The sequence below is a fragment of the Sus scrofa genome, chromosome 9 (genome assembly GCF_000003025.6).
Source record: "Sus scrofa isolate TJ Tabasco breed Duroc chromosome 9, Sscrofa11.1, whole genome shotgun sequence".
NCBI classification, from domain to species: Eukaryota; Metazoa; Chordata; class Mammalia; order Artiodactyla; family Suidae; genus Sus; species Sus scrofa.
In genome coordinates, this window is record NC_010451.4 from 105,772,151 (window position 1) to 105,795,367 (window position 23,217).

General features: G+C 43.9%; 1 protein-coding gene and 1 long non-coding RNA gene across 9 annotated transcripts in view; one reads left to right on the top strand and one right to left on the bottom strand.

Annotated features, from left to right (window-relative positions):
• LOC110255499 overlaps nt 1-5,223 on the top strand; it is a 43,951-nt gene extending 38,728 nt beyond the window's left edge. The window contains exon 2 of the long non-coding RNA XR_002335904.1: nt 2,582-5,223. This is a non-coding gene — a long non-coding RNA (uncharacterized LOC110255499). The remainder of the gene's footprint in view (nt 1-2,581) is intronic.
• Nucleotides 1-23,217, bottom strand: part of ATXN7L1 (ataxin 7 like 1) — a 461,024-nt gene that overhangs the window by 307,537 nt on the left and 130,270 nt on the right. For all 8 annotated transcript variants that reach the window (XM_005667724.3, XM_003482700.4, XM_021063506.1 and 5 more), the window contains one exon: nt 22,025-22,175. The gene's annotated coding sequence lies outside the window, so the exon portion shown is untranslated. The remainder of the gene's footprint in view (nt 1-22,024; nt 22,176-23,217) is intronic.

Consider the following 23,217-nt stretch of genomic DNA (forward strand, 5'->3'; position numbering starts at 1 on the left):
GCACAGCTGAGATGGCTACTAAGGAGCTAAGGGGCAGGTACCTCAGACAAGGGACAGTTCACATTATGGGCTAGAGAGAGCAGGACCGTGTAAGGTTTCATCACCCTGCTCAGCATGGTGTGCAATTTAAAACTTATAATTGTTTATTTCTGGAATCTTCCATTGAATAACTCTGGAGTACGGTTGGCTGCAGGTAACTGAAACCACAGAAAGTGAAGCCACGGATAAGTAGTGGGGTGGGGGTGGGGGAACTACCATATACGGCACCCTGAGGATACTCAGCACACACCTTTTATTGCGATTTTTGCCTAGTATGCTCAACCCCCTAAACTATCTGGCAGGAAACATTCCCAAATTCCCCCTCTGCCCATATAACCACCTTTACAGCAGAATGATCCAGAAAGGCCCAACAGGGCATCGTGCTGTTTCCTCCTGGTAGATGTGTCATGGCTGTAACTGTAACACAACAGGACTCTGAATGGTTCAGCCTTCCGGGCTCAGCCTCTTCCTGTGATCCAGATTCCTCAGCAGAGTCCTAGCTTGCCTTCTGTGAGAACCAGGCCCTTCTTGGGATTTCCCAAAACTCCCTGGGCTAGTGATCTCCTGCTCAGCCCACCGCCTCTGCACTGGGCAGTCGGGTCCTGGCTGTGACTTCCCTTTCCCTGCCCACGTCACCCAGTGCTGTACAGGGCCTCAGTTCCCACCTCCTTTGTGCCTGAGGCTACATAGGAGCCCACCTGTGCTTGACATTTGGTCCAATGCAGAGGAACTGGAGCACAGCATAGAATAGACAAAATGTCCTGCCCCTTATTGGGTTCACAGGTCATGTCTCATTGAGGCCCTGGCTTGTCACTATCTTCCTGGGCTTGCTCCTCCTCCAGGAGGTGCCAGCAGCCTGGCTAATTGCTTCCTCCAACCCCTGAATTCAGGTCACGTTCCTGCAAATCAGAATCAAGCTCATTCTCCATTTCCCCTTAACCTCCAGGCCACACCCAGAGCTTTCCTTTCTTCCCCAGAGTCTCATCATGGTCTGTCTCTTCACTGTAAGATAACATAGGTCCTAATATATGAAAGGGGACACAGTTGTGGTTTCGAATAGCATTCCCCTGCTACCTTGTCTGTATCACAGCTTAACTGAATACTTGTAAATTAAATTTGTGCAAAGGAAGAACAGACTAGAAATATAATAGAAATGACCAGAGTATATTATAAATCAACTATACTTCAATAAATAAATAAAGTCTTTTTTTTTTTTTTTTGGTCTTTTTGCCTTTTCTAGGGCTGCACCCACGGCATATGGAGATTCCCAGGCTAGGGGTCTAATCGGAGCTGTAGCCACCGGCCTACACCAGAGCCACAGCAATGCGGGATCCGAGCCGCACCTGCAACCTACACCATAGCTCACAGCAACGCCAGATCCTTAACCCACTGAGCAAGGCCAGGGATTGAACCCGCAACCTCATGGTTCCTAGTCAGATTCGTTAACCACTGCGCCACGATGGGAACTCCAAAGAAAGTCTATTTTTAAAAAGTGATGCCAAACAGGAGTTCCCATCATGGCTCAGCGGAAATGAATCCAACGAGGAACCATGAGGTTGTGGGTTCGATCCCTGGCCTTGCTCAGTGGGTTAAGGATCTGGCGTTGCTGTGAGCTGTGGTGTAGGTTGCAGATGCAGCTTGGATCTGGCATTCATGTGGCTCTGGCATAGGCTGGTGGTTACAATTCCAATTAGACCCCTAGTCTGGGAACCTCCATATGCTGTGGGTAGAGCCCTAAAAAGACAAAAGACCAAAAAAAAAAAAAAGTGACGCCAAACAGAGGATGGCCACACAGTATGATGAAGTAAGGCGTGCTGGTGCCAAAAATTAGGGAGCAGAAGAGATGGCTATTGGCTGAGATGCCCCACCAGGCTCCCAGGAGAGAAAGGGAAAGGCTGCTTGAGTAGCAAGGGATGGATGGGCTTCCAGGAGTGGGTGTCATGAGGCGGGGGTCACAGGGAGAGAGGGACAGCCTGAGTGAAGGCTTGGAAGTAGCAGGACACATGACCCGTGTGGCTGCAGGCTGAGCAGGAGTCCAGGCTCGCGGGGAAAGCAGGACCCTCCCAGATGAGGCAGAAGCAGAAAGCTGAGTGCAAGAGACCCTGCCAACTGTTTTCCTAATTTCTTTTCTTTTCTTTTTTTCTTTTTTTTTTTTTTGGTCTTTTTAGCTATTTCTTGGGCTGTTCCCGCGGCATATGGAGGTTCCCAGGCTAGGGGTCAAATCGGAGCTGTAGCCACCGGCCTACGCCAGAGCCACAGCAACGCGGGATCTGAGCCGCATCTGCGACCTACGCCACAGCTCACGGCAACGCTGGATCGTTAACCCACTGAGCAAGGGCAGGGACGGAACCCGCAACCTCATGGTTCCTAGTCGGATTCGTTAACCACTGTGCCACGACGGGAAATCCTGTTTTCCTAACTTCTAAAGTGAATGTGTTGATTGCAGTTCCCTGCATAGAGGAGATACTCAACAATGTAAACTGCTAGGCTGCAGATCTCTAATGAAGTCTATTTTCTTACAACATGTGTCTGTGTATTGCAGAGAGCTGTAATAACTGGAGGCTGTTGTGTGAGCCCTGTCTTGTGCACCAGCTCAATTCGGTGACGATGGCATCCTGGGTCCCAACAGACGGGGTGCCTGAACAGCGAGTGGCTGCCCGAGGCTGGACCATGCTGCCCCAAAGGGGCTTCATTTGCAGTGTGGGCTCACTTCACTCAAGGAAAGGCAGCAGAAATGCCTTGAGTTGAAACCCCTCTCCAGTGTCAGTTAAGCCAGTGGTCCCCAAACTTCAGGCTGTGTCTGAGACACCCGGAGGGCTTGTTACAACAGAGTTTTACAACGACCCACTCCCAGAGGTTCTGCTTCAGAAGATATGGGGCAGGGATGGAGAATTTACATTTCTAGCAATTTTCTAGGTGATAGCGATGCTGCTGGTTGGAGATCACACTTTGAGAACCACGAGTCTACTCCAGAGCCCACTGCAAACTTAAGAAGCTTTTCCTCTCCAGTTCTCCTTTCTGTGAAGGTGTGCCCTCAGGAACTTCAGATGTGGGGAGAAGAGTGAATGGATGCCAACAGATGGAAACAGCCTGAGTGTCCATCACCAGATGAATGCATAAGCAGAATGTGATATATACATACAGCGGAATATCATTCAGCTGTAAAAGGGAATGAAGTACTGAGTCCTGCTACAACAGGGATGACCTTGCAAACTTGCAGGCAGGCACATAAGGGCACCTATTGCATAATTCCATTTTTATGGAAGGTCCAGAATAAGCAAATTCTTAGAGGTAGGAAGTAAACTGGTGACTGCCCGGAGCTGGGGGTAGGAGGGAATGGGGAGTGACTGTTGATTGGGTTTCCATTTGGGATGATGGAAAAGTTCTGGAACTAGATGGTGATGATGGTTGCACAGCATTGTGACTGTCCTTAGTACCACGGAACTGCACAATTTAAAAATGGTTAAGACGGTGCCTTTTACGCCATGTGCATTTCACCACAATAAACATGAAAAGAGTGAATTGAGAGTTCTAACTCAAATTGTGGGGCCAACTGAAAGATTTATGGGATAAAGGTAGAAATACAATGCCCTAAATTAATGGTTCTCAGCCCTATTGCATCAAGAATCACCGGAGGGGGAATATCTTATTCTCTTGTCCTAGCTGTACCGAAGAGCAATTACATCAAAATTTCTGGAGGCGAAGCCTAGGCACCAGAAACTTAAACTTCACCCCTAGGTGATTCTAATGTACCAGCAGAGTTGAGAACACTAGCCTGAAATCTCAAAGACCAAGTAGGTTGATGACCTAATTGCAAAATGACTTGATCTTCATCACAGAAAGCGCACCTTCGTCTTTTCCCCAACTGCCTAGGAAGTGGCGTGTAAGTACAATGAGACTAGCTGTGTGACCTTGGGCAAACCACCTAACCTCTCTGAGCATCTGTTTTCTCCTATGGAAAGAACACATTTCATAGGGTTTTGGGGAGGTTTACAGGAAAAAGGCCAGTTTCCCAGTTATAAAAGTGTCAGATGCTGTTTGGTCAACCTGCATTTCTTTGCATCTCATTCTAGGCCAGAAGGGAGACTCAGTGGCTTATTTGTGGGAAAACCTATACTGTAGTATCTTGTACTACAGTTCAATTTTCTTCCCCCACCTGAGGGGAAGGACGCTCTTAGGCTGGGAATTAGTGATAATGACTTTTCAAGTCTATACTGTTGAAGTGAAGGAGATGGTGAGCTTGGTAAAAATCCCTTCTCTACCCATGCTGACTTTCATGAGCCAAGCTCTATAATGATATAAATTACTCTAAGATAAAAAGGGGTAAAAGTCATACACGAATTCCCAACAATAAATGAAATCATTCAGATTCTTCATATTTCTATTCAGTCCTTTTTGGTAGGTAATATAGATAATATACTTTTATTCGACTACAATTAAGGCGTAATTTTATATTCTGTTTTTCACTCAGTATTTTATCTTCCACATTTTGTTGTGCTTCTATAGCTGTCTTCATTACTGACATTCTAATAGCTACAGAGTGTTCAATTGAGTAGCCTTACTGTAATTTAATATCTGTCTATTGTTAATTCTCTGATAGGTTCCAAATTTTCAATATTAGAAATTGTGCTCAATGGTGTAGTTCCCGTCATGGCTCAGTGGAAACGAATCTGACTAATATCCATGAGGACACAGGTTGGATCCCTGGCCTCATTCAGTGGGTTAAGGATCTGGCATTGACATGAGCTGTGATGTAGGTTGCAGACGTGGCTTGGATCTGGCATTGCTGTGACTGTGGCGTAGGCCGGCAGCTACAGCTCCAATCCGGCCCCTAGCCTGGGAATCTCCATATGCCTCGGGTGTGCTCCCCCACCAAAAAAGGAGAAAAAAAAAGAAATTGTGCTCAATGAAAATATTTCTGCATGAAACTTTTCACATCCTTTGGCTTGTTTACTTTAAATTCCCATAAATAAACAGGATCAAGAGGCCTGAACGTTTTAAGACTCTTGAATGCACCATCAAATTGCTTTGTTAAAGGATTCTATCCATTTACACTGCTACCGTGGGGTGTGGGTGTATCATTTTCAACAAATTGCCAGCACTGTATTTCATAATTTGAAAGAGATTTACAAATTGTAGAGCTATAATCGAATTTGATGTAAGCTAATAAATTCTTGTGTCTGACTTTCTGGTATGTGTGACATTCCTTCCCTGCTCCCTTTCCGGCTGCAGCCCTGCTATTCTGTAAATTGCTGGAGGGCAGTTTACAAACCTTGTACATGGTGGTAAATCAATTATCATTTTTGAAGCAATGAATAATTCAGGCAATCCCTCTTCCCAATAATTCTTCGGTTTTCTAATAGAAGAGGTTTTTTTTTTTTAAAACTAAATTACATTTTATTTCACTTATCTTGGCAGCGTCAAAGAGCTCCATTTTTACTTGGTGAGAAGTGGACCTTTCTACACCACGAAAGGAAAGCAGCAATTCCTTGCTCTTTTCTTCCAACCTCTCTCTGCCTCCCATCTTATTTCTTATAGACACCTGAAGAGCCAACGCAACGGACACCAAGGAAAAGCTATTTGTAGAGTGCATGGGAGGAAAATGAATGCCAACAGACCCCTCCTATGTGACCGGGCTTAGTTTTCACTCTCTCAAGCAGGAAAACATTTGTGTAGTTCCCGCGGACAGCAATGGGTACCCAAGTTGGGACAGTTCTTGTTGATGCGAAGCTGCGATGAGTTCAGGTAAAGCTTTAAATAACTATGTGCGTATCTTATTAATCACACGTTTTAAAAAAAATAGTAAAAAATACGCAGGAGACCAATTTATCCAGCTACCTACGAAGTTTGGCACACATTTGCATGCTCCAGTTTTTAGGGGTCCTCAGCATAAAATCTGGGAAATGCTGCTCCCAGAATAAGCTAGTATCCCAATATCATAACCAAGAGGTACAAACGGAGTTACGATGACTGAGAAAGTGCTTGCTATTTTTTTATATTTAAAAAGTTTTATTTTTTGTCTTCTTTTTTTGGTAATTATTATTACTTTTTAACAGTTATTTTTTTTCCTACTGTTCAGCATGGTGACCCAGTTACACATACATGTACACATTCTTTTTTCTCCCATTATCATGCTCCATCATAAGGGACTGAATATAGTTTCCAGTGCTACACAGCAGGATCTCATTGCTAATCCATTCCAAAGGCAATAGTTTGTATCTATTAACCCCGAGCTCCCAATCCATCCCCACTCCATCCCCCTACTCCTTGGCAACCTCAAGTCTATTCTCCAAGTCCATGATTTTCTTTTCTGTGGAAGGGTTCGTTTGTGCTGTATATTAGAAAGTGCTTGCTATTGTAACTAGTACTTTACTAGTACTTGATCCTCTAACCTGCTCCCCACAAGGCCTGGAACTCTTCCTTAATTGAAGATGGTTAATTTTTTTTTTTTTTTTTGTCTTTTGTCTTTTTAGGGCCACACCTGTGGCATCTGGAGGTTCCCAGGTTAGAGGTTGAATCGGAGCTATAGCTGCTAACATACACCACAGCCATAGCAACACGGGATCCGAGTTGCCTCCGTGACCTACACCACAACTTATGGCAACGCCGGATCCTTAACCCACCGACCGAGGCCAGGGATTGAACCCACAACCTCATGGTTCCTATCGGATTTGTTTCTGCTGCACCATGATGGGAACTCCGAAGATGGTTAATTTTAAATGTCCACTCTTTACATGTTCACTTCTTTCTCATCAGTGATGGAAACAAACAATGGCATTTCTTAAATGTCTTGCTGCCTGAAATAACATCTTCTTCCAATTAAAAAGTAACCAAGGCCATGCCTCTCCTTCCCTTCACAGGCCACAGCACTGTGACATCTCCCTCTGTCACTAGTTTTGTTTAAGACCTGGCTCATCTCTCAAAATGGAATCTGTCATGTGTTCCTAGTGGGGAGGGATTATCTGTGACTATGGTTTTCAAAGGAAATTCATCCTAGTGGTTTGCAGGAAATTGACACATACCCAAGGGTCCCTCTGGATCCGTATCTCCTCCCAGGTGAGGAGCCCTTGTGTCCTGGCCATGCTTGGGTTGGGGTCCCCCACTTATCTGCACTCTTTCTCCTTCCCAACTTCCTACAGTGACACTCTGGCTCTTATTCCTTGTCACTTCACCCTTCAAAACTCAACTCAGTAAATATCACATTGTGGATTCTTAAACTCAACATAACAGAGAGGTCATAAACCACCAGTTTTTAAGCTCGACTTTTTGTCAGTGTCTCCTGGTGCATGTTTCTCAAATACTTTTTTTTTTTTTTTTGTCTTTTTGCCATTTTCTTGGGCCATTTTCCCAGCATATGAAGGTTCCCAGGCTAGGGGTCTAATCGGAGCCGTAGCCACCAGCCTACGCCACAGACACAGCAGTGCAGGATCTGAGCCACATCTGCGACCTACACCACAGCTCACGGCAACACCGGATCCTTAACCCCCTGAGCAAAGGCCAGGGATCGAACCCGCAACCTCATGGTTCCCAGTCGGATTCGTTAACCAGTGAGCCACGACAGGAACTCCTCAAATACATATTTGTTCTGGTTCATTAGGAGTGTGTGGACACAAAACCTCCATTTCAAAAAGCTCTCCTTGTGCTTCCAATGATCAGCCTGGTTTCACGACCACTAACCTAACCAGGCTGCAGGGCAAGAGTCCCTTGCTTACCATCCCTGGTAGGCGATTGTGCTGTCCACACTGGGATGCCTCCAGCCACGGGGCACTCACTACCTTCCACAAGCAGCCTGAGCTAAAACAGTTCTTACGTTGAACTGAGCGGCATTTCCACCAAAACACTTTTGCTTCATTCTTCAAAATTCAACTCAGTAAACATCACATGCGGATTCCTAAACTCAAGGTGCCAGAGAGGTCATAAACCACCGGTTTCTAAGCCTGACTTTTTATCAGTGTCTCTTGGTGAATTTGGTCTCAATTATGCCTTTTAGAGAGAAGAATAAAAAAAGTCATTTCTACTGCCCCTCCCCCAAACATTCGAAACATCAGCTGTTTCCTTCTCAGGATCTCTCTTGCCATTTCTGAGCACTTGGTTCTGGCTGTCCACCTCTGAATAGCACTTTATTAACACGAACCCAAACTAAAGATGTGAGTTCACAGTGACTTCAGATGTGGTTTTTATATTTTTTCTCGTGAGGACTTTACAGAGTAGGTATCTTCTCAATGTTAGAAATGACCAAGGACCAGGTAAGGTAGGTGATCTGCCACGTTCCCACAGCCAAAAAGTACCTGAATTAAAATTTGAATGATCAGTCTGACTCCAAATCCCGCACTCTTAGCTAGCATGTTATGTTCCTGATTTTTCCATTGTTTTTTAAATACAAGCAAATAGATGCTACATAAGTATTAAACCGAAGCATATGAAAGTACTCTGCCCCCCAATTCCGTTCCCTAGAGGCAGCCACTGTCAAATTTACAAAGTCCCTCTTACACAGGCCACTGAGAGCTGGACGTCACATTCACAGCAGAGGGGAACGCTGCATCCTTCGCTCTGGACACCATCTGAAATGACCACAGTGCTCCCTGAATGGTGAGATTGGAGTAGGTCTCTTTGGCTCACTTTGCCCTCGAAGGCAAGAAAACCTTTAGTTTGGGTTCGTGTTAATAAAGTGCTGTCGATTCAGATTTCACTCATTTTTAAATCCTTGCTATTGGATTTCTTAGTCTTAAATGAAGACTAATATCATTATTTTTCTTATTGGTTGTGATCCATCATTCCAACTTAGAGAGATCCTTTAGCCTCCCAATTTGATCATCCATTAAATTATCTAGTTCAATGGCCTTCTCATATTTTAATAGCTATAATGTCTCTTTTTGTCCAAATCATTGATAAAATTTGTGTTGACGACAGGCCCAAGGACAGAGTCCTTAAGCACCTGAAGGAGAATCAACCAATCAGTCAGTCAATTAATATTCCTGGGCTACAGTTATTCAACTCAAGGTGAACCCACCTAATTGTATTACCATTCGATCTTATGTATAAGGACATGAGAAATTTGGTCAAACACCTTTCTGTCCACAGCATTTTCCTGGTTAATTAATCCAGAAAGTCCATCCAAAAAGGGAAGTCCATGACCTTATTCTCAGCAAACCCTATGTTAAGTTCCTGGTTATCACCCCCTTTTCCTCTTTAAGGTTCACAAGCCATCTCTTTTATAGCCTCTTCTAAAGTTTTGTTGTGGATAGCAGTGCCCTTTTTTGTTGGGCTCTGAGTGGCCCTGAAAGGGACTGGGTCCAGGCTGGACTGTGTCACAGTGGAGCTTGGAGGGCCAAGCAAGGCCAAGGCCAACAGGGGTGGAGAATGGAAGCGAGTCAGTGGTGAGCTGGGTGGGTTGGTTAAGGGCAGAGGTGCCGGGCTGGGTAATGAGAGTGGAGGGTTGACTGGTGGTCAGTGAGGTGAACTGAAGAATCCACCCTGAGGATGCTTCCACGCCAGGGAAAGACCAACAGTGGAACAAAGGCAGATGCTCCTTCAGGGAGCAAACCAGCTGGGCAGGAAAGGTTGAAGGCTAATGTCTGACTGAAACTGAGAAACCAAGAAAGCCAGAGGTCGGGGAGGTGAAGCCGATTTAAGCTAAGAGTGAGGGTTGGAGCTGCCTTCTCTGGCCTTGTAATGGGACTGCTTTATTCCCTGTCTCAGCCAGTGACACTAAGTACCCAGCTGTCCAAACCAGAAACCTAACCTAGAGTCCTGCAGCTGCCCAACCTCCCCAAGCCTGTCGTTTCCACCTCTAATATTTCCCGAAACTGCCTTTTTCTCTCCTCTGCCCTGTCACACCCACCTAGCCACGGTCAGCTCACTGTTCAGTAACCAGACTGCTACCTGTCTGGTCCTCTTGCCTCCAGTTTGGTTTTCTATTCAGTCTCCACACTGTGCATTCAGACCTATCCTGAAACACCAACATCACCATACCTTACCCCAGCTTAAAAGTCCTTCGGTGGCCTTCTATGACCTGCAGAATGAAATCAAGCCCCTTAGCATGAAATAGCTGCCCCTTCTTAGGGATGCCTCCCCTTCCATCCTCCTGTCTCACCTTAGATGCCTCAGATGCTCTGGGTCCATGCTCTGAGGCGTCATCTTGTAGATGTGCTCTTTTATTCCACTGAACACATTGCATGTGTTGGCAGAAACGTCGGCCCCCACCTTACCCCATCCACCTGATTAACTACTCCCCCCGGCATGTCTCCCAGACCGCCTGCTCCCCCCGCCCTGTTGTGAGGAATATGACCCTCTCTCTGTGTGCCCTTATCTCATTTCTTTCATGGGACATAGTTACTCTGTATTATCAGAACTAACTTATTTGCTTGTCTCTTCTCCATATTGTGAGCTTCTTGAGGGCCACAAAATACTTGGGATCCTTCGTGTTTAGCACAGGGCTTGGCACATGGAGGTGAACAAAAATTGTTTGTTGAGTCCAGTTGTTCAATATTAATGAGAGAACAGCCCTTTCTAAAGAGCAGCCCTTTGCATATATCCAGACAAAACTGTAATTCAAAAAGATACAAGCACCCCTATGTTCACAGCAGCACTATGCACGATAGCTAAGACATGGGAACAACCTAACTGCCCACGGACATGGAATAGATAAAGATGTGACACACACACACACACACACACACACACACACACACTGGAATACCAATCAGCCATTTGCAGCAGCATGGATGGACTTAGAGATTATCATACTAAGTCAGTCATAAAGAGAAAGACAAATATCATATGATATCACTTATATGTAGAATCTAAAATATGACACAAATGAACTTATCTATGAAACAGAAACAGTCATAGACATAGAGAAAGATTTGTGGTTGCCAAGGGGGAGGGGGTTGGCGGAAGGGAAGGATCAAGAGTTTGGGATTAGCAGAAGCAAACTGCTATGCACAGAAAGGATAAAAAACAAGGTACTGTTGTATAGCACAAGAAACTATATTCAATAACCTGTGATAAAAAAATAATGGAAAAAATATGAAAAAGAACATACATATATGTTTAAATGAATCACTTTGCTATACAGCAGAAATTAATACAACATTATAAATCAACTATGCTTTAATAAAATACATTTTTTAAAAAAGATCAGCCCTTAAATGGTCTCTATCTTGAGGCATTATTTTCCCCTATCCAAGGCTTAAACTGGTAACAGAAAGGCATCGCTATTTATAGCTCATGAATGTAGGAGGTACAATACTAGGTCAGATCTCATAGTTCACAGAGAACTAAAACTCTGGGTGCTGGAATTCTTCAGTGTCTTTGATGGGGATAGGAGATATGCTGTTGCGACATGGCATCAAGCTTGGTGGCCAAAAGGGGATGATGAGAGGTGGGCTTTGAGGATAGGAAGACTTACAGTTCCAGCCCATCAGAATGGATAACCTAGACAATGGGAAATAGGGCTAGCGAAGGGTTATTCTTCTTTGAGTTTGGGGTATATACATGGAAAATTGGGTGAATTGGGCATCTTGGTGAATACCCAAACTAGGCTGCTGACATTGAAACTTTCTCTAGGGAGACAGTTTGTTCAACTTAATCTTATAGGCAGAACTGATAAAACTGGTCTCTCAACAGGATGTTCATACTGGTAGTTACTCCTGTCACTGTGGCTTTAAGAGTTGGGGCTGACAGGAACTGGGGTAAATGTAGCAGCACAAATAGGGGACGTTCAAATGTGAGGAACAGCAATAGCCATTAGGTAGCAGTGAGCAGAAAGGAAAATTCACCTTTAATTTCTGCTTTGGAAAAACTGGGGTTATGGTACTGAAGCCACCTAATTGGAATGGAAGGATTTATAAAAATGAGATGTATTTCATATGCACATGCAGGCAGTTGTAGCCACTAAGGGGTCCTTGTAGGTATGAGAGAAAATGAGCTATGTTCCAAATGCATCAGCCAATATGATGACCTGCAGTGAAAGGCTCTGCCCTAGCGAGCTGAGGGTAATACTAGTTACACCCAAGCCCAGTTACTGGGTTAAGTTCATGGGCATGTGGCAGAGACTAAATGAAGAATTGATCAAGGAAGAGCCAGGAACACTCCTTGAATACATTCATATTTTGTAGGGTAATCTCCTTCTATAACTGCTAGAAGGTCCAATTTACAAAACCGTGATGGTGGGTGCAGGCACAGCCACCATATCTGGGTGTTGGGGGTTGGATAGAAAGTGTACCCTGTGGTTGGCACAGTGGCCAAGCAGTGGCTGTGGGCTGTGCCTTTTGCTGCTGCTCTCTGTGGAGAGATTCAAGGCTGCACTGTGGCCAGCTTCTGGGCATTCTTTCACGTGGAGACTGCTGCCTTGCTCAGGGTCAGGTCATCAGAACGGAAAACCTGCAGGTCCGGATGCTCTGGATGCTCTGTGTTGACGCTGAATCAACAGATTCGGTGCTTAGCCTCTCAGACTCTGCCAATGCTTGCGTTTGCAATGATCAATGCAGAGTATGATGAAACACCCTATCCCCATCCCTTTAGATGGGATCAACAGGATCAAAATACGACCTGGATGGCCAAGTTCTCCTTTTCCCCTAGACAGTCTAGATCTACCCTGTCCAGTATGGCAGCCAGCAACCACCTGTGACTATTTATATTAAATTTAAACTGACTAATCAAAATAAGGAATTCATTTGCTTAGTCACATTAGCTACATTTCAAGTGTTCAGTAATTACAAGTAGCTAGTGGCTACTGCATTGAGCAGTGCTGATTACAAAAGGTTTCCATGATTGAAGAAAGCTCTGTTGGACAGCTCTGGTCTTGGTCTCTCTTAAGAAGCATATGTGTATAATTGTGTTCCTGCAGGGTCAGAATGCTGGTGGTTTTCAGAACAGAGGTTTAACTGTGATGACACAGGGGCCTGCCTTCGCCCAGGAAAATTTTCCATGAGTCAGAACAGAGGCAAATCATTTCTTTAGGTCTTCAAAGATCCAGTGGGTGATATTTGAAAGGCATAAAGTTGGGGTAGCCAGGGCTTTTCTGTGGGAGAGCCTCAAAATATAACCCCTGATGACCTGAGCTGAAGGGAGAAGTTGTGTTGGAGATAATATTGATCCACCTGGATGTCATGCTTGAAGTTGAGAGGGCCCAGAAATTTGATGTCCACCAGGTAAAAATAATTTTACTTGTACAGTTTTGTATTTAACCTGTAAATCCAGAGGCATGTGAAGCCCTTCTGGATAAGGGATGAAAAATTAACATTTACTTCAGAGCTTTTCCCTAAAAAATCATGCACTGCTGTGCTCCAGGTAATGTTCCTTCTCATATTGAAGGCTTCAGCAAATACACTGACAACTAACTTGTTCTGTGATGCTGTTGCATCGAACACATGATAGATGGTCCTTCAAGAGAGATAATACCAACCTTATAAAGTGTATTTCACAAATCCTGAGAGACACTTAAAGTGTGGATGGCATTAACATTACCCTTTTCCTTTGTAGCAGGCAGAATGGTGGCCCCACAGGTATGTTTGCGTCCTAATCCCTAGAGTCTGCGAATATGTTACTTGCCTTTGAAAAAGGGAATATGCAGATGTCATTAAGGGTTGAGAGATGGGGATATTATCCTGGATCATCTGGGTGGGCCCAATGTAATTACACAAATCCTCCAAGTGGAGACCTTTTTCCAGTTGTGATCACAGGAAGAAATGTGACCAACACAAGAAGGGTCAGAGAGATGTAATGTGGCTTTGAAGATAAAAGAAAGGGCCACGAGCCAAGGAATATAGGAAGCCTCTAGAAGCTGGAAAAGGCAAGGAAATAGATGTTTCTGTAGAGATGCTGGAAAATATACAGCCCTCCCCACACCTTGATTTTAAACTCCTGACCTACAAAAGTCTAAGATAGTAACTTTGTCTTGAATTTGCTATTTGTGGTCATTGTTAACAGTTGCAAGAGGAAACGAATCATTTTTTATAGACTAGAGGATTATTAAATAACTTATTTGAAAACTATACCTGTTAAGAGGATAGAATAGTCATGCTCACTAATCAACACATTCTTTGCTTGCGGACAGTTCTATATGAAGCCAAATTTTAATAAAATTATTTCTTGGTGAGCATAAGAAGCTTGCTTAGTAATTAGGCTGAGTCTACGTAACCTGAAAATGTAATCTGGTATAGAACATGAATGTGAAGGACTGGCCTGGGGAACTGGGCAGCAGTCACGCATGACTGCGGCATCAAAAGCCTTCTAGATGCTTCACAGCCTTAGTTCTCAGGTTTTATTTTTCCAAAAAGAGGACCAAAGAAGATGGATGGAAAAGAAGTCACTGTGAAAAACTTGGTCTTGATGAACTCTTTGTAGGGGCAGCAGGTAGGTACCACGGAATCTGTACCCCAGTGTCAGGCTGGTTCTAATGCTCATCATGGGCAAAGAGGTCAGGATCACAGGTTCTGAGGACTCACTTCATTCTCAACTCTTGAATATGAAATCATTAATGGCCTTACGCTTATGGTGTTAGCCTTGGCTGAGATGAGAATGCCCCTGAGCCTTCCCAGGCTCTCCAAGGTCCCTCAGTAGACCATTGCTGGGACTCTGGGAGATGGAACTCAGTTGATGATCTCTTTCCTTGCATAGTACCTGCTCGACTCCCAGAAGACACTGCTTCACCCTCACAGAGAAACGATGTAATAGCTGCCACAAAGGACTCTGGAGTCTGCCCGCCAATTCTACTCCCACTGGCTGGCTAACCATTTGCCTACTTTTCCCCATGTAATAACAGATTTATTATGAACTTGATGTCACATACAAAGTTACAATGACCATTAGACTTAACATGAATGCATTTAAAAGTTAAAGTATCATATTAGAGAAGCGAATTATACCAAATTTCCAGAAGGTATTTAAACAGGTAACAGATATTGCAACACATCTTTGGGTGGACAGAATAACAGCATTGCTGAGGCTGGCTCCCAGACAAGTATGGGCCATCTGTGCCTATGTCTTAGGGAAGAGAGAAAATCATGATACTGGCACTGTAGAGGCAGTAGTTCATGAATAGTTGCTCCTTATGACAATGCCAAAATTGGGCATACTTTTTCACTTCGTGAGGAAGCCAGTGACTGCTGCCCTTATTCTGTTCCTTGAGAGCTACCACCCAAGGTTGTGACATTATACCCATTCATTTCAAAAGGCACCAGGGGAATTCCTGCTGTGGTTCAGCAGGTTAAGAACCAACAAAGTGTCCGTGAGGATGCAGGTTCAATCCCTGGCCTCGCCCAGTGGGTTAAGGATCTGGTGCTGCTGCAAGCTGCAGAGTAGGTAGGTCGCAGATATGGCTCAGACCTGGCGTTGCTGGGGCTGTGGCTGTGGCAGGCAGCTGCAGCTCCAATTCCACGCCTAGCCTAGAACTTCCATATGCCAAAGGTGCAGCCATTATGGAGGGGGAAAAAAAAAAGAAGGCACTAGAGATGGGAATATAAGCTTCTTAACAAAGCAAAGCACCTCAAATTCACAGATGGTATCCCACATTGATCTGTGATTTATCTAGATAATATGACAGCAGCACTTCCTGAAAGTGAAGAAGACTTGGTCTCCTCCAGTTGCAGCAGAAGGGGCCATGGGTTGTTCCCCTTCATGGCTTAAACTGCTGTGACTGAAGCCTTGAACCAGGACAAAGCCCTGATTCCAGCTCCCAGGCTGGGCTGGGCAGGGCAGGGCTGGGTATACAGGTGGGAGATAAGGGTAGAATCAAAGCTGGAGGTGGGAGTGCTGGGTAAGGGGCTGGCCAGCTGAGAATGAGGTTGGCAAGCACTTGGTCAGCAGCGGGGGTTAAGACTGAGGGCTGGGCTGAGAGGAGGTCAAGGGTCCTGGCAACAATACAGTTGGGATAAAGAGAGAAGCATGCAAACAAAGTCAGGCCAGAAAGGTCTGGAATGAAGCTGAAGTCAGGTGAGTGCACAGCAGGTAAGCGGAGATCTGAGATCACAGTGGGAGGTAGTGAGCAGCCATGGTCAAGAGCACAGGTTTTTCATTCACGTGCAAGACTTGAGCTTAATCCTGTCCTGCCAATTGCTCACAATGTGATCTGGGTCGATTTACTTAAACCTGCCCCAGTTAAATCATCTCTAAAATCTGAATAATAATTACATGTATCCTGTAGGTGGTTTTAAGAATCAGAAATAATGCATATGAGGTACCTCACATTTTTTTTTTTTTTAATGGATTCATGGGTATATTCTGCAGGGTCTAAATGTTCTCTACAAAAATCTGATTTTCTGTTCTTACATTTTTAATTTTTTGAAGATAGATGTTATTTTTCACAGTTGTTTTAGCTTGAGAGCAAAACTGAGCAGAAAATCCGGAGTTCCCATGTGCCCCAAAGCCCACATGGGCAGAGCCTCCCCCACCATCAACATCCCCCCACCAGAGTGTACACTTGTTACAATCAATGAACCCACATCGATACATCACTATCCCCCAAAGTCCATAGCTTACACTGTGCTTTACTTTGGTGTTATACATTCCATGGGTTTGTACAAGTGTATAGTGACATGTATCCACCATTATAATATCATACAGAGTGGTTTCACTACTCTAAAAGTCCTCTGTGCTCTGCGTATTTATCCTTCCTTTTTCCCCTCTGTAACCAGAGAGCATCTTTTTTTTCTTTTTAGGGCTGCACCTGCGGCACATGGAGGTTCCCAGGCTAGGGGTCTAATTGGAGCTACAGCTGCCAGTCTACACCACAGCCACAGCAATGCCAGATCCGAGCCACATCTGCGACCTACACCACAGCTCATGGCTATGCCAGATCCTTAACCCATTGAGCGAGACCAGGGATTGAACCCACAACCTCATGGTTCCTAGTCGGATTCGTTTCCACTGCGCTATGATGGGAACTCCAATAGAGCATCTTTTTACTGTCTCTAGTTTTGTCTTTTTCAGAATATCATATGGTTGGAATCGCACAGTGTGTAGCCTTTTCAGATTGGCTTCTTTTACTTAGTAATATGCAGTTAAGTTTCCTCCAAACTTTTTCATGTCTTTAGAGCTTATTCTGTCTTAGTGTTAAATGATATCCCATTGTCTAGATGTACCATCCGTCTAGTTTATTTATCCATCCATCTACCAGCTCTTAGCTTTTAATCCAGTGCTTTTCAAATGGAGGTCTTTGAATCTCTGTCTGGGCTGAATGCTGAACATGTATTCTTGAAGACTCAAGAATCTTAGAATTTGAGACACACTAGCCTAGCATATAGTAGGTGCTTAATAAATGTCAATGATTAATGACATTTAATTATTACTCATATAAGAGAAGCTAAAAATGCAGGAAAGCAGGGCTGGGCCAGGATCTGTATCCATAGGATTTATCCCAAGAGGAGAGTCTTGTCAGCTGGATTTGAAGTCGCAGCTGCTTTTTGGGCTGCCCAGTCTTCAAGGGACACATCCCTGGGACAGATACTGGACAGTGCTGTGACCTCATAGTCTCTAACAGCCCCATTTTGGAAACCTGGAGCATTTTCTCCTCTTGGGTTTTCTGGCAATGTTCCCTTCCTCCGTGATTTTTTAAAGATGACAATGTGATTCCTCAATTATCTCTCAAAGTCTTTCTGTTCCCAGGGCTGTGATTCACGGGGCCTGGAGACCTGAACTCATTTAGAGCTGCTCGGGGCTCCCTCGCTGCCTCTTTGTCCATCTTCAGCTACTGTTCCCCCTCAACCACCTGTGTTCCATTTCACTGGTGGCAAAGATTCTGCTTCCAGATGGAAAGGGCAGAAGTCAGACCCTAGCTGGGCCCTCCCATCATCTGCTTCCCCTGCCGCTGCAGGATGTTGCCTTTCTTGTTCATCTTCATGCCCCACACATGGTTTTCTGAGGTCCACTTTTTGTTCTCTGGGCATCTCAAAGGCCAGAGCTGTAACAGCAGCACCATAGCCTCTGTGTCCTGTTATTATCTGCTCTCTCTCTGCCTCCTCTTTGAAATGTTTGCTGCTGACACAAAGGGGATTTTTAGGTCCCTCCTTGATATTCACTGGGATTATGCCTTATTATATTCTCAGAATTTCATTTTTAGAGCCCTCTGTATTTCAAGTTGTATTTCCCTTTCGTTTGGAATTCTCAAACCTGGCTTCATGGTGAAAAGTCTGAAGCAACCTTTAAAAAGCACTGATGGGAGTTCCCGTCGTGGCACTGTGGTTAACGAATCCGACTAGGAACCATGAGGTTGCGGGTTTGGTCCCTGCCCTTGCTCAGTGGGTTAACGATCCGGCGTTGCCATGAGCTGTGGTGTAGGTTGCAGACGCGGCTCGGATCCTGCGTTGCTGTGGCTCTGGCGTAGGCCAGTGGCTACAGCTCCGATTAGACTCCTAGCCTGGGAACCTCCATGTGCCGCGGGAGCGGCCCAAAGAAATAGCAAAAAGACAAAAAAAAAAATAAAAAAATAAAAAATAAATAAAAATAAAAATAAAAATAAAAAGCACTGATGCTTGGCCCCAACACAGACTAATTGAACCAAATCTCTGGGGTAGGATGCAAACAAGATTTTGTTTTGTTTTTTAGGTTACCCAGATACTAATTTTTTAAAAGTGTTAAAATGTATTTCATTAAAATTAAAAATTTCTAGATTTAATCTCTTGGGCTAGAACATGATGGAAGATGATATGAGAAAAAGAATGCATATCTATGCATCTATCTATTTATATATATGACTGGATCACTATGCTGTACAGCAGAAAATTGACACAACACTATCAATCAACTACACTTTAATTAAAAAAAAGAAAAATGTTTTGCTTCCCCTCCCCTGCAAATGAAAAACTTCTGCCCATTAAAAGACAAAGGCACCATCTCACATCAGTCAGAATGGCTATCATTAAGTCTACAAATAACGAATGTTGGAGAGGGTGTGGAGAAAAGGGAACCCTCCTACACTGATGATAGGAATGTAAATTGGTACAACCACTGTGGAAAACAAAATGGAGGTACCTCATAAAACTAAATATAGAGCTACCACATGACTCAGCAATCCTACTCTTGGGCATATATCCAGTCAAAACTTTCATTCAAAAAGATACATGCATCCATATGTTCACTGCGGCACTATTCGCAATAGCCAAGACATGGAAACAACCTGAATCTCCATCGACAGAAGAATGGATTAAGATGTGGTACATATACATTACGGAATACTACTCAGCCACAATAAAGATGAAAATAATGCCATTTCTAGCAACATGGGTGGAACTAGAGACTCATACTTAGTGAAGTAAGTCAGAAAGAGAAAGACAAATACCATGTGATATCACTTATATCTGAAGTCTAATATATGGTACAAATGGACCTGTCTACAGAAATGAAACAAGCTCATGGACATGGAGAACACATGTGTGGTGGCAAAGGGGGAGGGGGAGGGACTGGAAGTTTGGGGTTAGTAGATGCAAACTATAGCATTTGGAGTGGATAAGCAATGAAATCCTGCACAGCACAGGAAACTGTATCTAGTCACTTGCAGAGGGTTTCTTGCCCTTTTTGGAGGTTTAAGTTCTGCCAGTATTCAGTAGATGTTCTGTGCAAATCGTTCTACATGTAGATGTGGTTTTTTGATGTGTTTGTAGGAGAAGGTCAGTGGGACGTCTTACTCCTCCGCCATCTTGATCCTCTCCCCTCTATCTAGTCATTGTGATGGAACTTGATGGAGGATAATGTGAGAAAAAGAATGTATATGTATGCATGACTGGGTCACTTTTCTGTATAGCAGAAATTGACAGAACATTGTAAATCAACTACAATAAAAATTTAAACAACAAAAAATATATAAATTTTTTTAAAATATTTAAAAGAGCTAATACAAAGAAGAAGTCAGTCATGGACGGGGAGAAAATATTTGCCACACATGTATCTGACAAAGTTCTTGTATCAGGCATATTTTAGCAATTTCTACAACTCAGTAATAAAAAACACAAAGAGCCCAAGTGAAAAACTGGCCAAATCCTTGACTAAGCACTTCACGGAGGAAAAATATAAACAGCCAATAAAATGCATGAAGAAGTGTTCAACATCATTAGCCACCAGGGAAATGTAAATTAAAACCAAAATGAGATACCCACTAATGGCCAAAATTAAAAGAATACTGACAACTGCAGAGCAACTATAACTCTCATCCATTTCTGCTGGGAAAAGAAAATAATGTGACCACTTTAGAGATTGCTCTGGCAGGTTCCCATTGGGAGAAACATACAGATACCTAATGACAACACCACTGCTTCAAGGATTTCATCTAAGAAAAATGAAAACCCATGTACGTGGAGTTCCCGTTGTGGTGCAGCGGAAATGAATCTGACTAGGAACCATGAGACTGCAGGTTCAATCCCTGACCTCGCTCAGTGGATTAGGGATCTGGTGTTGCTGTGAGTTGTGGTGTAGGTCTCAGATGAGGCTCTGATCTGGCATTGCTGTGGCTGTGGCATAGGCCAGCAGCCATAGCTCCGATTCCCTAGCCTGGGAACCTCCAATGCCAAGGGTGCGGCCCTAAAAAGACAAAAGACAAAAAAAAAAAAAAAAAAAAAAAAAAAAGAAAGAAAGAAAGAAAGAAAACACATGTACAAGAAAAGACTTAATAGTTTCATTAATAATAGCTCCAAACTGGAGACAATTCAAATGTCCCTCAACTACAGAATGAATGAACACATTGCGGTATGTCCATACAATAGACCCAGGAACAGAAAAGGAGAAAACTACTGAGTCGCGTGACCACATCAATGGCCCTCAAAATCATGATGCTATGTGAGTCCATGCACACTCAAAGTGCCCACTCTATGATTGCATTTATGTGAGATTCTAGAAGAGGCAAAAGTAAGATATGGAGACAGGGTCTGAACAGTGTTTGCCTCAAGGAATAAGGGTTCTGGGAAGCTCGCAAGAGGTTGTCCTGGGGTGGTTGTCCTTTATCTTGACAGCAATGTACATTACAGATCGTATGCATCTGTCCAAATTCATTTTCAAAGTGGGGCCTTAAATGTGGTACATTCATATCTGTATACTCAAGTTATATAAATTATACCTCAATCAAAAAAATTCAATGAACAAAAGTTCCCCAGATGATTTTACTGCACAGGAAGGGTTGAGAGTCAATGCCATGGGGCCTCAGTTCATAAAACGTCTTCTGTCTTTTCTCTGCAGTTTGAAAACCTGCTTTCCTAACCTCCAGGCTCCTTGTCTGCCAGCTCCCTGCAGCCCACTCTCCGGTAACATCTCCCAGAACATTGGAAGCATCTCACCTGAGATGTCTCTCATTTCCCGCTCACCACCTACATGTCCTTATTGATCAAAATAAATCTAAAACACAGGGTCTCCCTGCTGAGTAAGAAATTGTCAGGAGGATAACTGGAAAGGTGACCCCTGCTTTTCCTGTGGGCAACTGAGACTGGTAGTAGAGGTCTGGGTACTTCAGCCCTCTGGCCTTGCTCTTATATCTGTACGCAAAGGTTTGTGTTAAGTGTGGGAGAGCATCTTTCATCCACTTCATTGGATGAGCATCTCTTCACTCCTAGACTTGCCGACTTGGGTGTAGCTGAGTGTGTTCTTATTATGTTCTGTATCTCCTTTTGTGAGATATATGTTTTTTGAATCAAACATAGTTTTAAAAATTACTATTTCCATTCTCTCCCACCAAGACCCAGGAATATCTAGGAGGATGTTTTCACCATGATGTGTCTATATTTTCGGGCTCCTTATTGCTCATCTCCTGTGCTTTGCTATATTTTCTTAACTCTGGGAGATGCTGAGATCTGATTTAGGTTACTTCTTGAGCTTGTGTCAAACAGCTGTGAGCAATACAGAAGTAATAGATCACCTACTCATAGCCGTAACGTCTCAGGACAGAGCCAATCACTAAAAAGTAAGCCACCAAGCGATTCGGAAGACACAAAACTGGTGTCACATAATCCATACACTTTCTTCCGAAGTGAGTCCCCTGGATTCTCACCCAGCTTCCTCTTACCTCAGACACAGGTGTAACAGTCTTCAGATCCCAGTTAGAAGCACCAAGTTTGAAGCAGAAGAGACGTGGTTCTTACTGTCACGTGCATGGATGGCTGTAAAAAGACACAGCTGGCAGGAAAGAAGACAATGCCTTCAACCTTCACCTTATCCTATTAAAATAAAAAAGAGATTATTACAAAATATTGAAGATAACCTGAAAAAAATACACATATAATGAAATCACTTGGCTGTACCTCTGAAACCAACACACTATTGTAAATCAACCATACTTCCATTTAAAGCAGTGTGTTTAAAAGATGGAAAAATCGAGTGTCCTTTTGGCTTAGGAGCATATCTATAAAGTAATTCTCAGTCTCTGGAGGTCTGACCATATCTGAGATCAACACAAAACTGTCCTTGATGTCAGGCCTCGAAGTCATCAAGAAATGGCTAAACATTCCCTGTACTTCCCTCCTCAAGGAGGCACAGGCGTGTGTGATATGGTTTAGAAAGGTTTCTATCAAATCGGGTGGGAATAAAGTTGTTTTTTTTTTCTTTATAGGACCACACCCATAGCATATGGAGGTTCCAAGGCTAGGGGTGGAATTGGAGCTGTAGCTGCCGGCCAACCCCACAGCCGCAGCAACACCAGATCAGAGCTGCATTTGCAGCTTACGCCACAGCTCATGGCAATGCGGGATCCTTAACCCTCTGAGGGATGGAACCCGAGTCCTCATGGTTACTAGCTGGGTTCTTACCTCTGAGCCACAGCGGGACTCCAAGGAAAAAATGTTTTGAGAGTCCAATTGAACAAGTTTCAGGAGCCCAAACCTTGCCTCTCTCTGGGTGCAGCGCCCTCTGACTTGATCACGTGACACTGCCAAGGAAGTGGTAGTGGAGGACCAGGCTCTCTCTGCATAACCAGCCCTGCCCCCTTTCTGGGCATCAGATAGGGAAGTCCACCCCTTGAAACTGCAGCCCTGGGGCAGATCTCTGAGCCTCTAATCTGCCACTTTCACTGTCGACGCAGGACCCGCTGCCCTTCTTCCTCAAAGGCCTCGCTGCCATCCCTGCCTCCTCCTACCTCCGAATCCACAAGACTGGTTATCTCTGGATGGAGTCTTCTCTCAACGAATGCATCTGAGAGCCATCTATTTTTTTTAAATGTATTTTATTTTTAATTTGTTTTATTACTCAATGAATTTTATTACA